The 17,094-nt window shown below is 35.2% G+C and overlaps 1 protein-coding gene and 1 long non-coding RNA gene across 4 annotated transcripts in view; one reads left to right on the top strand and one right to left on the bottom strand.

Moving 5' to 3' along the window:
* Positions 1-17,094, bottom strand: part of ADGRV1 (adhesion G protein-coupled receptor V1) — a 668,591-nt gene that overhangs the window by 197,085 nt on the left and 454,412 nt on the right. The gene's annotated exons all lie outside the window — the stretch shown is intronic.
* The window catches only part of LOC116423430, a 53,593-nt gene that overhangs the window by 22,974 nt on the left and 13,525 nt on the right, over positions 1-17,094 (top strand). The window contains exons 2-3 of one of the 3 annotated variants that reach the window (XR_004234045.1): positions 15,322-15,368; positions 16,666-16,870. This is a non-coding gene — a long non-coding RNA (uncharacterized LOC116423430). Of the gene's footprint in view, positions 1-15,290; positions 15,369-16,665; positions 16,871-17,094 lie in introns of all 3 variants that reach the window. The other 2 variants (XR_004234043.1, XR_004234042.1) reach the window with 2 other exon arrangements.

Below are 17,094 nucleotides of genomic sequence, written 5' to 3'. Positions count from 1 at the left end.
AAGCCTGGCATTCTCAGTAAAATAAATCATTCTGATTTGTTGCATACACAGACAGAGGTCTAACATTTTATTGGTTGAGAGCCCAAAAGCATTATGTTTAAATATGTATATTGGTATCTATATAGCAATTGGCACAAAAATGATTATTCCTGGTCTAAATTTGGCCCTACTGCTACATAGAAAATGTTTTATCTTTGAAAAGGTAAGAAAGGTTTTATTTTTGGATTAACTAATTGTAATTTGACTTTAGTTAGAAGGATCTGTTAAGTCACTTCCCTCCTATCATACGCTGTTGTCTCATTATGCTGTGGGGTTATCCTTACTTCTCAAAGATTGTCAATGTTTGCAAGCTCAAAAAAAATCCACGTAGGAGTCCAGTAACTACATCTTTTATTTTAAAGCCAGCCTAGCTTATTTCAAAGAGGTTTTTTATTATTAGAAGCTTGACATTCAGGTGATGGCTGGGGGTGTAGGGATGGCAACTCAAGAAAACTGTCTACAAAGGTGAAGAGAAATTATGATCATCAGTAGATGTAGGAACCATAATGAGAAAATAAGAGATCTTTGCAGTACTAAAATATTTTGGAATTCAATCATTTAGTCTTTCAATCAAAATAAAAGATTTTTTGTGGATGCTACTTTTTTACTTCACATGAACTATTTGTATCAAGTAATTGTCTGGGCAACTAGGTGGCAGTGGATAGAACACCAGGCCTACTGGAATCAGCAAGACCTGAGTACAAATCCTGCTTCAGAAACCAGCTGGGTAAGTCATTTAATCCCTACTTGCTTTAGTTTCACCCCTGTAAAATCAGGATAACTTCCAGAATTGTTGTGAAGATCAAATGAGATAATAATTGGAAAGTGCTACACTGTCTAACACAGAGTAGGCACCATAGACACAGTAACTATTTATTGGTGGTGTTATTGATATCATTTCTCCAAGGTGAATTCAAACATGGCACTGAATTTTCTTTTTACTACTACATCTAAACAGATCAAAGGGATCAGTCATTAGGTGAATGATTATAGCTGACCATCAGAAACAAGTTTAAAACAGAGGTGAAAGAGTTTGACATGTTTCTCAGTTTCTGCAATTTTACTTTTGTTTCCTAGCAGAAAGTTTCTTTCAATTCCATTACCTAGTAGTTTTTTCTCAAATCAAGAAGCTTTCCATTAAGAAAAATGGGTAGCCAAAGCTTTTTATTTTACAAGCTTTTTAATTTTTTTCCCAATTGATTCATATCACAGGTAACTGAGAGTCTTAGTTCAGAAGGGAATTCAAAGACTTTAGTGTCACCTGCATCAATTGGAAAGGCCTGGTACACTGGCTGGTACGTAGAGAGGAAATGTGATCTGTGAAAAAAAAACTGTCTCTGGAGGCAGAAGACTTGGGTTCAAAACCTGATTCTGGCATTTACTATCTGTATGTTATATAATCTCCTTAGGCCTCTGTTTCTACATTTATATAAAAAAGGAGACGATAGTGGTGGTTTAGATGATTCCTCAAGTTCCATCATCTATGATATAATAAGGATCAAATGACATTTAATCAGAAGTGACTTAAAATCAAATCAAACAATAATGACTATCATGTAGGTTTTAAGTTGGAAAGCATTTTTATTCCAGTTCTTCAAGAGTCCCTGAAAGTGTGAAATGGCTTCTCTCTCCACTGATGGACACTGACTCTTCTGTGACTTAACATGATCTTCAAGAACTATGTCTTAAAAACTCAACCCTCTGGAGTCTACCTGATACCACATCCCTAAAAACTGGTTATTCTGATTCTCAGGCTACTCATACACATTTTTGGTCAAAACTCTAGACCCAGGATGGGTGATGATGAGCAAACAATAACACTATCCTTATTGATAGTGGAAGAAGCATATGGTTAGAAAATATCTAAGTAAGAAATAACCACATGTCTCTCAGTGAAGTCACTTCACTTTGTTTACCTCAATTTTTATCTGTAAAATGAGCTGGAGAAGGAAATGGCAAACCACTACGTAATCTTTGCCAAGAAAACCTCAAATGGGATCATGAAGAGCAGACTAAAAAAATGACAACCACAAAGTCATAGGTTTGGAGAATATATAATATAAAATATGATGTTTGCTTTTTAAAATTAATTTTTTTTCAATTAGCAGACTTTTTTTTCCTTTGTATTTTCCTACTCCTTGGGGGGGGGGGGGAAGATAAAACGAAAACCATTGGGTTTATGTAAATATTATTTGCCATTAATAAAAATATTCTCAAAGTATATTTGATTTCTAGAATGGCCATTATTTAGGATAATGTTACAATGAATTTCTTTTTTAATTAATGAAAATGTCTTTTTGTCTTCTTGCTTCCTCCACTGAGGAAAGAAGAGAACCAAAGCCCCTATTATAAATATGTAAGGTTAATAAGCTAAATGAATTCCCCCACTGGCCATGTTTTTTTAAAAAATCTCAATCTACCCTGAGTGCATCACCTCTATCTGGAAGTAAAATTTCATCATGAATCCTCTGGTTGTTGCATTGATCAGAGTTCTAAAGTCTTTCAAACTACTTTATCTTTAAAATAATGATGTTATGGTAGACATTATTCTCTTGGTTTTGCCTGCTTCATATAATTATCAGCTTACTTCATGTAATTACCCCAAGGTTTCCCTGAAAGCATTCCCTTCAGCACTTATGATATATATTTCATCTACTCCCCAATTGATGGGCACTCTTTCAGTTTCTAATTCTTTGCCATCAAAAAAAAGAACTGACATGATCCTTTTCTGCTTTCTTTTACATGAACTCTTTGGAGATGTTGGTATTGCTGAGTTGGAAAGTATGCATAGTTAAATAACATTTGGGCATAGTTCTATACTTCTTTCCAAAGTGGTTGAACCATAAAATTAAATTTGATTTGCTCAACACACATAGATTGGAAGGTGGCAGTGTGCAACTCAGGAGCATGATGGAGGGCAGGTAGAAACCAACTCAAAATAGAAAATTTGCCAAGAAGTCTAAAAAGATGAACTTATAATGAAAGTTTGACTTTTTAAAATGAATCAATGAATATTTATGAAATGCCACTATGGGTGAGGTACTAAGGTTTCAAGGATAAATTAAAATGTAATCCTACCCTCATAGAAATCACACATCCTTGTTTGGTGATGGAAAATATTATAATTTGGACTCATACACCCTAGTTTTGAACACCAGATCAATCAGGTAGTTGGTTCAGTGGATATAGTACTAGCCTTGGAGTCCAGAAGACCTGAATTCAAATCCATTCTTAGACCGTTACTAACTATAGGACCTTGGCAAGTCACTTTACCTGTTTGCCTACATTTCCTCAAGTGTAAAATAAGGATAACAATATGACCTATTTCCCAGTATTCTTTTTAGGATAAGATGAGACAATATTTGTAAAACATAGCCCATGATTAGAATAATAGGTGCCATATGTTATTGTTACTTATTGTTATCATCATCATCATCATCATCATCATTATTATTATTATTATATCTGTCATATCTGTGTGAACACAGATAAGTCTATGTATATGAGATGGATGCTTCATTTGACTCCACCTGCACACTCAGGCTCAGTTTCAGTAGCATATGAATGAGTCCTTCTCTGTGATCTTGGACAAGTTACTTATATCTCAAGACTTAGTTTTTCTCATCATATCAAGGCATTTCTAAGAAGATCTCTTCTAGCTCTAACATGATACTTATAATAATTTATGAATGACTTCAATCTCCCCTTCTGAAAAATCAGGCTCCTTGAATACCAAGTAAAAAAAAATTTATCCCTAATTATCAATAATTATTATTTTAAATATGAGGCTATTAAATAGCTCACTGATGGAGGGGTTAGGGATTAGTTTACTTTGCACTGGCTCATATTATCCCAGGGTCTCTAGTTCCAAATTACAAGTTGGTGTCCCCACTTCGCTCAATAAAAGTGCACTTATCCCTGAATGAATTTTGTGCAATTTTCAGGTACAAAAATTTTCAGTGATACCTCTGGGACCCAGATGAGGTTAGATAATATACATTTTTATTGGATCCAATTAACAGGGTTGTAGACCTGCCTCCATAATAGTAAACAACACAATGGTGGGAACAGAGAAGGTGAATGATGAAGATAACCCAGGATTAGGTTTTGGTAAGACAGAGGCAGTGGTTCAAAGGGGGAGAGTGGGACACATAAACAGAGGATGTTGCATAGTTGAACTGTTTAACAGGGTTAATGTATAAAGAGAACAAAATGAAGTCAAAGCAGGAGATGGGAAAGGAAGGAAGAAAGAGGGAAGGGGGGGAAAGGAGAAGGGAAAGAGAATAGAAGAAAAGGGAAATGCATAGTGATTGAAGGTCAGAAGAAGCATAGATTTAAAAGGAATAAGTTTAGCAGAGTTCAAGAAAGAAGGATAGAAAATTATAAGCAAAGAAAAGAATGTCAGAGTTCTAGATCATGCAAGTGTTTTCATGTGTGGATTAATACTATGATTATCCCTATGTGTAGCTGAGCTACAAAAAAGATAAACCATGAGGGAGCTTGAGGAGGTGATGACTAGGATCCCAAGAGTGTAAGGGACATCAATGTGCATAATAATCCCCAATTAAGGGATTTCAGTGGGGAGAAATATTATGAACTAGTTTTTTTTTTTTTTTTTATGTTTTATGGACTGTCTCTTAACTGATCTTTAATTTATGTTTTTTTTTAATTTTTTAATAATAGCCTTTTATTTACACGTTATATGTATGGGTAACTTTACAGCATTGATAATTGCCAAACTTCTTGTTCCAATTTTTCCCCTCCTTCCCCTCACCCCCTCCCCAAGATGGCAGGATGACCAGTAGATGTTAAATATATTAAAATATAAATTAGATACACAATAAGTATACATGACCAAACTATTATTTTGCTGTACAAAAAGAATCAGACTCTGAAATATTGTACAATTAGCCTGTGAAGGAAATCAAAAATGCAGGTGGGCAAAAATATAGGGATTGGGAATTCAATGTTATGGTTCTTAGTCATCTCCCAGAGTTCTTTCGCTGGGCGTAGCTGGTTCAGTTCATTACTGCTGCATTGGAACTGATTTGGTTCATGTCATTGCTGAGGATGGCCAGTTCCATCAGAATTGGTCATCATATAGTATTGTTGTTGAAGTATATAATGATCTCTTGGCCCTGCTCGTTTCATTGAGCATCAGTTCGTGTAAGTCTCTCCAGGCCTTTCTGAAATCATTCTGTTGGTCATTTCTTGCAGAACAGGAATATTCCATAATATTCATATACCACAATTTATTCAGCCATTCTCCAATTGATGGGCATCCACTCAGTTTCCAGTTTCTGGCCACTACAAAGAGGGCTGCCACAAACATTCATGCACATACAGGTCCCTTTCCCTTCTTTATGATCTCTTTGGGATATAAGCCCAGTAGTAACACTGCTGGATCAAAATGCACAGTTTGATAACTTTTTGAGCATTGTTCCAAATTGCTCTCCCAAATGGTTGGATGTATTCATAATTCCACCAACAATGTATTAATGTATGAACTAGTTTTTAAAGTTGAAATATTTTATTTAAAATACTGAGTTCCAATGAATTCATTCAGAGCAGTTCCAATTGTTCAATAATGAAGAGAACCATGTACACTCAGGGAAGAGGACTGTGGGAACAGTGTAGACCACAACATAGTATTTTCACTCTTTCTGTTTTTGTTTGCTTGCATTTTTGTTTTCCTTCTCAGGTTTTTTTATTTTTCTTTTTCGATCTCATTTTTCTTATGCAGCAAGATAACTGTATGATGTGTATACATATATTAGATTTAACATATATTTTAACATGTATTGGAATATCTGCCATCTAGGGGAAGGTATGGGGAGAATGAGGGGTAAATTTGGAACAGAAGGTTTTACAAGGGTCACTTGCTGAAAAATTACCCAAGCATATGTTTTGTAAATAAAAAGCTATAATAAATAAATAAATAAATAAAAAGAAATAAAATAAAATACTGAGTTCCAAATTTTGTCTCCCTCCAACTCTCCTCCTCAAGATGGCAAGGGATCAGATAGATATAGTTTATGTATGTGCAATTAAGTAAAACATTTCCATGTTGGTCATCTTGTACAAGAAAACTCAAACAAAAGGGAAAAAAAAGAAAGTGAAAAATATCGTGATTCAATCTATACTCAATATTAGTTCTCTCTCTGGAGGCAGATAGTATGCTTCATCATTAGTCTTTTAGGATTATCTTGAATCATTACATTGCTGAGAAGAGCTAAGTCATTCACAGTTCATCAAACAATATTATTGGTACTGTGCACAACATTCTCTTGGTTCTATTCACTTCACTATGCATCAGTTCATATAAGTCTTTCCAGGTTTTTCTAAAATCATCCTACTTATCATTTCTTATAGCACAATAATATTCTACTATAATCACATATCATAGCTTATTCAGACATTCCCCAACTGATGGGCATCCTTTTGATTTCTAATTCTTAGATACCACGAAAATAAGTTGTATGCTATAAATATTTTTGTACAAATAAGCCCTTTTCCATTTGGGGGGAATGTCTTTGGGATATAGAGCTAGCAGTGATATTATTGGATCAAAGGATGTGCAGTTTTATAGCCCTTTGGGCATAATTCCAAATTACTTTCCAGAATGGTTGGATCAGTTCACAACTCTACCAATAATGCATTACTGTCCCTGTTTTTCTACATACCCAACAATATCCATCATTTCCCTGAATCAGTTCTCAAAATAGTTTAAAAAAAGAAGCAGGGAATAAGTAGGGGAGTAGATAAATGAAACAAAGGTTTGGATGGTGACCTATATGGTTGGAATGAAGCTGAATAATTGAGGGGTAACTTTGCAGTAATGACAAAGAAAAAATCTGGAAGCAAAACTGAAGAACACTGGTTACATCTACTCTTCATTTTGGCCCACTGTGTCAGAAGACAAGAGAAGAGGTACACCCAGCAAGAGAGAAGGGTAGTAAGGGACGTAGTGTTTTATTGGGGAAGCCAAAATTCCATGAATGTAAGAAGCCAGAAAGAGGGTGAAAACAGAGAAAAATAGGGCCTTATTTTATTCCCCATGAAGAAGTCACTATGTAAGAATCTTTTTTTTTTTACTTTAAAACTTATTAAATACCTTTTTAGTTAATTATTCTCTGTCTAAATAATATTTGTTCCTCTTCTGATCAATCTTATTTTCACATGTATTAATTGCTCAATAAATGTCAACTTATTTGATGTTTTGATATATCCTTATGCTTAATACTTTTTTCCCTCTGAATTTCTGTGAGCTTCTCCCCCCAACAACATAAAGCTTCAAACTGAATACAGTTCTTTTTAAAGGCTCAGATCAAGATTAACAATATAATTACGAAGTTAAGTCACATTTTCTACATATATTATAAAATACTTTTATGTACATCTACATTTTAAATTTCTAATCTTCACTAACTTATGATTCATTTTATTATATAATTTTCAAAAAGGAAATGAGTAATCTGGAAACTATAAGCCAGTAAGCTTGATTTTACTTTTGTCAAGATTCTAGAGTGCATTATTTATGAGATGGTTAGTGAATACCTAGATAACACAACGATCATAGTGAGTCATGATGGCTTCAAGAAGAAGCCATCATGACAGGACAATTTTATTTCCTTTGTTGTTAGTTTAATTAAGCAAATTGGGAAATGATAAAAGATGGCTTACTTAAATTTTTAACAAAGCTTTTGGTCCAAAATCTTCTACCATTTTTTTTGGTAGAAAAGACAGAAAAATTTGAGCTGGCCCACAGCCTACTTGGATGGATTTTGAATTTAGAGTTCAGCTCACTAACATTAATGGCTCAGTGTCAACTTGGAAGGTGATAAAGTGCACCAGAATTCTGTATTTAACATTTTCATCAATGATGCACAAATGACATTTTTGTAATTTTTAGGTAATGCTAAACTAAGCATCTGCCTTCATTTTTGTGCCTTTTCTCTATTGATTATTTCCAATTTATCATGGACATAGCTTGTCTGTACATAGCTGTTTACATGTTGTCTCCCTCATTACTGTTAGCTTCTTGAGCATAGGGACTATCTTTTACTTTTCTTTGTATCCCTAGAATTAGCACCATGCCTAGCATGTGATGGGCACTTAAATATTTATTACATCACTGATTGATGAATTAGGCAAGAAAGTTAATCCACTAGATGACATTCAGGTTCCAAAAAGGTCTTGACAGTCTAGAATATTGAGTTGAACTTAGTAAAGAAATGAGAAAGAGTAGTTGAGTGGTAAAGCGTCTCTCTGAAGTCAGAGGCATTGGGTTCAAATCTCCTCTGATGCTTAATATCTGTATTAAGCTTGGGAAATCAATTAACTTTAATGAGTTTCGGTCTCCTCATCTATAAAATGATGGAGTAGACAAGATATTCCCAATCTTTTAGCTCTAAATATATGACCTTATAATAATGAAATGTCATAGGAAAAAATAGAAATAAATTTTTTACACTTGAGTCCAAAAACCAGTAACATCAACAAAAGTAACTCAATATTTTACAGTTGTAATAACATACAAGTGTGTTGTTGTTATTGTTGTTCAGTTGTTTCAGTCATGTCTGACCCTTTATGATCCCATTTAGTTTTCTTGGCAAAGATACTGAGGTAATTTGCCATTTTCTTCTCCAGCTCATCTTACAGAGATGGAAACTGAGGCAAACAGAGTTTAAGTGACTTGCCCAGGATCACATAGATGGTGTCTGAGACCAGTTTTGAACTCTGATCTTTTTGACTCCAAGACCAGTGGTCTAAACAATGCACCTAGTTGCCTCATGGCAGATGTAGTTAGATAGCAATTTAACTGAAAAAAATCTGAAGTTGAATGGACTGAAAATTCAGTATGAATTGACAGTGTGGCATGGTAGCCTAAAAAGTTAATTTAATGTTGGGACACATTGAGAGAGATGGAACTTCAAAAGAATAATGAGGCAGTAGTTTTTCTGTACTCTTGAAGGGTCAGAACACATCTGGAGTAATGTGTTCAGTCCTGGCACTATATTTTAGGAAGGAAATTTATAAGATTCAATCTTCCCAAAGGATAGCTACCAGAATGGTAAAGGCCTTAAGTCAATGCCATGTTTGAAAAGTTTAAAGGAACTGGGGATGTTTAGCCAAAAGAAGACTCAGGGGAGACATGATAGCTGCTTTTAAATACCTGAAGGCCTGTCACATGGAAGAGGAATTGATTGTTGTCAGGTCCCAGAGGATGGAACTGGTAGCAAGTGTTGGAAATTTCAAAGAGGCAGATTTAGACTTAATGTTCTGAAAAAAGCTTCCTAGCAATTAGAGCTATCCAAAAGTGGAATGGAGTGTTTCAGGAAGTAGTGTGTTTTTCATCCCTGGTGTATGTTCACCTTCACACAATATTATGATGAGGATTTTTTTCCCATATGAGTTAGAATAGAGAGCCACTTGAGATCCCTTATAAGTTTATATTTTATAGCTTTCTTATATTAGATTTTTATATTTGTTTTTGCCTCTCCAAGCCAGTCATGTTGTTCTTGTCCTTAATAGAGTTGATTCTTTTTGCTTTTTACCATATTTCCCAAGGTCATTTTTGTGTTCTGAGTTTACCTTTAAGATTAATGATTACATTACTGTGAACCGTTATACAATACTGTGATATATATATATATATATATATATATATATATATGAATTTTATGATAGTTCTTCAATTCTAGTCAACAGATCTTTAATGAGTGGTTACTCTGGTCAGATTTAGGTGGTAGTCTCTGGCCTGAAAAAGTTTACAGTGTGTGTGTGTGTGTGTGTGTGTGTTTGTATGCATGCACACACGTGTGTATGAAAAGATGCTGTGTGGAGATGGAAATAAGAAGTGTGCAGATATATCTACAATACAAGTAGAGACTGAAAGCATATATTAGAGATGCAAGATATTATCAATGCTTATTTTCCATCACCCAAAACATTAGATTCAGGAAAATGCTGCTAGGATCTTAGACTTAGAGATAAGAATATATAGTCAAAATGTTGAAATATGTTTAATGTGATTGAACATGTATAACCTATATTAGATTACTTGCCGTCTTGGGGAGGTGGGATGAGTGGGAGGGAGGGAGAAAAACTTGAAATTCAAAAACTTAAAAAAAAATGAATGTTGAAAACTATCTTTACATGTAATTAGAAAATAATAAAATGCTATCTACTAAAAAAAAAAAAAAGGATATGTAGTCAAACCTCTTCATTTTAATAAAGTTTTATTGATACAACATATTCCTTACAGCACTCAATTTTCTTACTGTATCCTTTTTTTTTGTCCTCTCTTAGAAAGCCAGCTCTTTTTAAAGAAAAGAAAAAGAGAAGAGAAAGTTAACAAAACCAAATAACATACTAAAAAAATGGACATTAAATGCAATATTCTGCACCCATGCAATATCCTACTTTTCAAAAACAGTTTGAGGTACTATCTTTTCATATTTCTTCTTTGGAGCCAAGTTTAGTCTTTCTAATTTTTCAACATTTATTTTGATCAATTTATATTAACACTCTAATTTAGACAAATGAACTGAGGCTTTAAAAGTAAAATTATTTGTACAAGGTTATATAACTTAAAAGTAGGAGAGCCAGAATTTAAACCAAGTCCTCTGACTCCCAACCCTGTACTCCTTTATTATATTATACTATTTCTACAGAATGAGTACTTTACTCTTTAAAATACATTTACATATAAGTTAGACTTTCTTCAAACATCTTTGAAAGACTTTTGTTTGTATGTGCTATATGTTCATATATGCATAGGTCTTAAATTTAAATTTTTTACTTACTCCCTGTATATAAGCAGTAGACTAGGATTGAAAAAAAAAAGAACATAAAAGCAGAAAATAAGAAGTCAGTGCCAAAAAAGAGGGACAAAGTTATAGCTCAGTAGTTTGAGATGAATGAAAAGGAATAACAAAAATAGAGCAGTCAAAAAAGGTATCCCTTGCTTATTTGTCCTAGGGTATATCTTTCACTGACATTTGCTCAAGGAGCTGAGCACTTGAAAATTTGGTGGGAGGTACATCATAGGACAGGGGATTGAAAGGAAACACACAGTAGTCATTCTGGAAGGAGTCCCTTTGAATGGCGTAATTTAGGAAAACAAGGCTCAAAGAAGGTGATCTTGGAAGCTTTCACCACATGGCCTAGGGTCATATACTCTAGGGAAAAGGTGGTGCATATAGCAAGCAGTCTATAGTAACAGGGCAGAAAATGGAACTACATTAATTCAGTCATTCAATGAACATGAATTTAGTGCTTCAAGAAGGACAGAACCAAATATTAAAACACAGCAGGAATTTTGGTCCAAGCTAAAACAACAGGGCAGAGGAATGTGTCAAAGCAGAGGGAGAAAAGAGCAGAAAGAGAAATAGAAGATTGTGGCTCAAGACCCCTAAAGCTCTGAAATTCTTTCATTCTGTTTTCTTTCCATTCATATTGCTACCATTTCCTCTTTTATTTATAGCTATAATATACTCTTAACTAGTCATCCTGTTTGAAATTGTTTTCTTTTCCAGCCTATCCTTTCTATTGATGCCAAAATAATATTTCTAAAATGCAGGTCCAGATTTATCACTCCCCTACTTAAAAAACAACCAATGACTTACCAATGCCCATATGATGATCTTATACAATAGCTTGACAACCTGGCTGCAGTTCACCCTTTCTGCTGTAGCCCATATCACTACTATTATATATACTCCATGTTTCATTCAAAACAAACCATTTACTTTTCTCCTGTCCTATTTAGCTTGTCCTGAATTCTTCCACCTCTATGAATTTGTTGGTGTTTTTCTCAATGCCCAGGAGATTTCATGTTCTCTCTTCAAATTATTGAAATTTTTGGAGGAAAAAAAAATGCTACAGGCACAGTTCAGGTGCTAATTATTTCATCATCATGAGCTGGGAGTAAATCTCAAATTTTCCTTAATTCTTTGTCTATTTTTTTTAATATCTGCCCTATAACGTTTGAATATCTATCATTTATTTTTTGAAACAGCTTTCATCAGCCAGTCAACTAGCATTTATGTAACTATCATAAACACCTACTATGTGCCAATTACTGTGCTAAGTCCTGAAGATAACCAAAAAAAAAAAAAAAAAAAAAGAAAAACAATCATTCTCAAGACATTCACAGCTGGGGAAGAGGGAAGACAACATGCAAACAACTAAGTACAAACAAAACATACACATACACACACACACACACACACACACACACACACACACACCACAGGTTAAGTTGGAGATTATTAACAGCATGAAAGTTCCCAGCATTGAAGGAGATAAGAAAAGGCTTCTCATTGAAGAGCAGGTTTTAGCTGGGATTTAAAAGAAGTTAGGAAAGACAAGAGGCAAGGATAAAGTTAAAGAATTCCAGGAATAGAAGACATGCAGCAAAAGTTCATGGAGTTTGGAGATAAAGTATCTTAGGTAAAGAACCAGGGCGGTATCACTGGATCATGGAGTTTGGAGTGAATCACTTGTAAGAAATTTGGAATAATCGGAGGAAAAGGTTATAAATGGCTTTAACATCACAAATGATAATCACTGGAGTTTACTAAATAGGAGATGACATAATCAGACCTGTGATTAAGTAAGATTGATGCAGTTAGTGGTAGTGCAGAGAGTTGAGGTGTGAGAATCCCCTTCTGTTTGGTGCAGGTTCAATGTGAAAGAATTCACAAACACGAAATATTAGTGGCAAAAAGGAAGTTTTATTATTGGCACTACGGAAGCCAGCTTTGTTAGAAAGACTGACTTCCTCAGTGGCAAGGTCCTGACAGAGAAATAAAGGTCCTAGCAGAGAAATCCTGGCAGATAAATAAAGAGGGGTTATCACTGAGAAGAGAATGTCTTCACAGTGGGCAGGAGTCCTGGAAGGTAGCTATGCTAAGGAGAGAGAGAGGTTCCTTGACAAGACATAGTTCTGCTCTGGGCCTCTGCAACTTATGAGTTTAAAATTGTGTTTTTTAATAGCAAATCTGAGACTGAAGTTTCAATTGAATGAGATTCCTTCAATGTTGTCACTGCCTCCAGACCTAAATTTCCAGTTCAATGAGTTCCAACTTAAGTTCCAACTACTTACTAGGAGTGGTTCTGGACTAATTTTTCAACTCACCAGAGGATACAGCTAGTCCCACCAAGATAATTGGTGGTACTTCTTATCTTGATTCCCTGAGGTGGGTCTCTCCCAAAGGAAAATTTCTCAAGAGTTCACTCCATGAAAGCTTCCCCCCAAAGTCAGAGAGGACAGTTTCAGTGTTCCCCCATCAAGATCACTTTGACAACTGAGTAGGGGATGAATTTGGGTAGGGAGAAATTTGTGGCAGGTAAAATAGTCAATGATCTATTATAATAGTCCAGGTTTGAGGCAAGGAAGGTTTGTATCAGGTGATAGATAACAGTGTCAGGAGAAAACAGGGGTCACACAGATTTTTTGAAGGTATGATCAGCCTGCTTCAGCAACAGATTAGATTTTGGGGATGAGAGAGATGAATTGATCCCTAGGTTGTGAGCCTGAATGCTTAGGAAGATAGTGGCACCCTGAGCAGTAATACAGGAGATAGGAAGAAAGGAGGGTTTGGGGGGAGACATGGTTGGATATGTATAAAATGTCTACAAGACAATCTTCAAGATGGTGGAGTTGTTGGAAATGTGAGATTAGAAATCCAACAAAGGATTGAGAAGAAGTGGTCTAAAATAGAGTATTGCACGGAAGTCTTAAAACAGAGAACAGAGAAGATGATGATTGACAGTGGCAAAGGCTGAAGATGTCAAGAAAAGTGATGACTGAAAAATATATTAGATTTGGAAATTAAGATCTCATTGGTAATTCTGGAGAGAACCATTGTGCTTGACGTTAGGGGAGAAGCTAGATTGTAGAATTAAGATGATAGTGAAAGGAAGCAGGGAGATAGATGGGATGAATAGATCAAGAGATAGCTTTTTGAAGATTGGGAAGAAATGGTCATATTTTTAGGCCCTGGGAAACAGCCAGTAGATTGCAGATAAGTGAAAAGATAGACACAAGAAAGGGGACAATCTGTTGGAGGAGATGGATGAATGGAATCATTTATGCATGAAGTTTTGTACATCAGTGTAGGGAATTCCCAGTGAGGAAATGCCATCTCAGAATGTAGTCACACATGATGGAGTTTTAATGTGTTAGCAAAGTACCCCTTGTGATTCCTTTATTAGGTCCAAACACCACTATGACAGAGTTAAGAAGGGAACAATGAGATTAGCTAGCAAACAAATTAGTCTTGCCCCTGGGAGCTTTAAATATCTAACTAAGCCTTGGATGACTTTCAATAGTTTAAGAATAGGACAAATTCCAAGCTTGGGAACACCTTGTGGAAGAGACCTCTGGCGAAGGATTTTCTCCTCCTCATACCCCAATCACAACGAACACAGAATATAGTATCTAGCAGCACAACCAGAAGTGCTCTCACCCACCTTTGACAAAATCCCAAACAAAACAATAAAGAGAGTATGTCAGTTTCAAAAATTTCAAAGAACAATTGAGGAAATAGAGGAAATAGACGTAGATACAGACAACTAGTCATTTAAAGATGGAAAGAAGGATCTGCCCTTTAGATTCTCACCTTCAAGTTTCAAGTAAGATTGTGGAATTATGGAATCTCAGAGATGGAAGGCAATCTTCTGAGGCAATCTGGTTTAACTCACATATGACTAATGATCCCATCTAGAACATCCCTTCCAAATCTATCACTCAGTTTTCACTTGAAGACTTCTAGTAGAGGGGGAAGCACCTTTTCCCCATTCTTCTTTGAGACAACTTTATTAAGTAGGAAGTTTTTTCCCTTTATATTAAGTTGAAATATGCCTTTCTGCACCTTGCACCAAAATAGAACAAATGAAATCTCTTTCTATCTGACAGCCTTTTAAATAGTTGAAGATAGATATCATGTCTCCCCTAAGATTTCTCTTCTCCAGACTCGACATCCCCTGTTGTTTCAACTCTATCTCCAAGAGTTTAGATGGCCTCTAGAGTCCTTCACTATCCTGATTGCCTTCTTTTCAATGTTCTTTAAATTATTTATAGTCTCCCTAAGACTAGTGACCCAGTACTGAACACAATGCTCTGGATGTGGTAGGATGAGAGCATGGGATAACAGAATCATTACTTTCCTCATCCTTAGTATTGTTCCTCTCTCTAGTATTAGTGGTTCTCACTATCTATAAGAGTCATTCTACTTTTGCAGCAAACTCAGCCTCTGATCATCTGCCTCCTAGGGCTCAGGAAAAGGGAAGACTTTGTGCCTGAGTTTTTCCTCTGGAAGGTAATGTATATGGCATATCCCCAACTCCTTTGGTTTAGAAAATTTTTCTTCTCCAGAGACTCAACTCCCATCTGAGGTGGGGTATGGACAGGGCCTTAACAATATACTTTGCAATTCTACTATTTTTCCTATTATTTTTGTAAGAAACAAAAGAAGGATAAAAGTTAAATCTTAGCATAAAGAAAAGTAGACCAAGTAGGGTCTATATGAGTGGTTTTTCTCCTGCTTTTCCGCAAAGTTTTCTATTTAAACATTTCTGTCTTAAAAAACAAACATAGTCAGAAACAAAAGAAAGGATGCTGGCTTGGAAGAAGTAAGAAACCAACAGGCTCTTCAAAAAGTTCATCATGAGATTCAGTATTTGTAGGGCCCACAATATTGTCAATAAACTAGACTTACTATTGTACAACACAGGAAAAAGTCATGTTCCTTGTTTATCCTGGGCTGCTGTTTCCTTTTAGCTCTGCTGTGGGAAAAAGAACTCAAACAATACTAAGCTTTTCCTTAATGAGATCCTGATTACATGGCTCTTAGATTAGATTTTACAGGAGCAAAGACTTCTCAAGGTCCCCTTTGGCAACCTTGACAAACTGAGAAAGTGAGTCTTTTGCACTGTTCTTACCTCTAAGATCCATTTTTTCAAGCACATCTGGTTTCCCAGGTGTTGACCTGAAGTGATCACCACTTAATGATGTCAGAAAACATTATCCTAGATGGGATGATACAAATCATAGGAATATAGATCTAGAGCTAGAAGGGACTTGAGAGACTGTCTAACCCGGTCTTTCTCATTTTACAGATAAGGATACTGAGGTATAGTGGAGTTAACCCCAAGAGCAGGCTGTTAAAAATGTATTTGCCCAAAATCTTGCAAATTTCATCAAAAGAGACTTTAAACTGGAAGAAAGGGAGAGGAAAAAAAAAAAACTGCCAATAGCTATTTATCCAGTTTTGGGAACAAGACTAGCAGTAGAGATACTAAGTACATTTGATTCAAATAGCAAAATCAACCAAAGTAGCTAGCAACAAAATTCCTGAACCTATGATTTCTATATGCCAATACATAAGGTATCAGTAACAAGTTACTAAATAATGGATCCTCAAGAAAGTGGGTAAATTTGCCCTTATTGGCACATCCCTTGGATTTGGTGCAGCGTAAATTGAAATATTATTCTAAAACAAGAGTCCTTAAATTGGGGACCACAATGTTATTTTTATTTTTAAAATTTATAAGTATATTTCAATTGTTTTTTTAAATCCTATGCATTTTAACATATGAATTTTATTTTTTTTCCAGAAAGGTTCCAGAGACTGTGAGATTCCCAAAGAGAAGATATGAAGTTTAAAATTCCATCCTCTAAGGTCAACCTTATTCAAATGGAGGAAACAAGTAAGATGACAGTGAAACAGAATGACACTATATATTAAGAAAATATACACATGTGTAGATAGCCTGGAGTAGCTGACAGAATCAAGAACACTTGGATTCATCAAACTTCTTTGTAAGATTTTACAAATGATTGTATATTTTAATCTGGCCTTTTGGCAATCATCTCTCTCCATTTAGCACATAAGTCAAATTTTTGCTGAATAAGGTTTTTTTCTGGACTCTGTCTCTTCTTTGTTGCAACATTTAATATACATTGATTTAACTTCTGGGGGAAAGTATCATAGAAAAATTCTATTTAAATGGAGGTAATTGTATTTATACAGAAGTGCCATCTCT

The sequence above is a fragment of the Sarcophilus harrisii genome, chromosome 1 (genome assembly GCF_902635505.1).
Source record: "Sarcophilus harrisii chromosome 1, mSarHar1.11, whole genome shotgun sequence".
Classification (NCBI taxonomy): Eukaryota; Metazoa; Chordata; class Mammalia; order Dasyuromorphia; family Dasyuridae; genus Sarcophilus; species Sarcophilus harrisii.
This window is presented reverse-complemented; position numbering and strand designations above follow the sequence as displayed.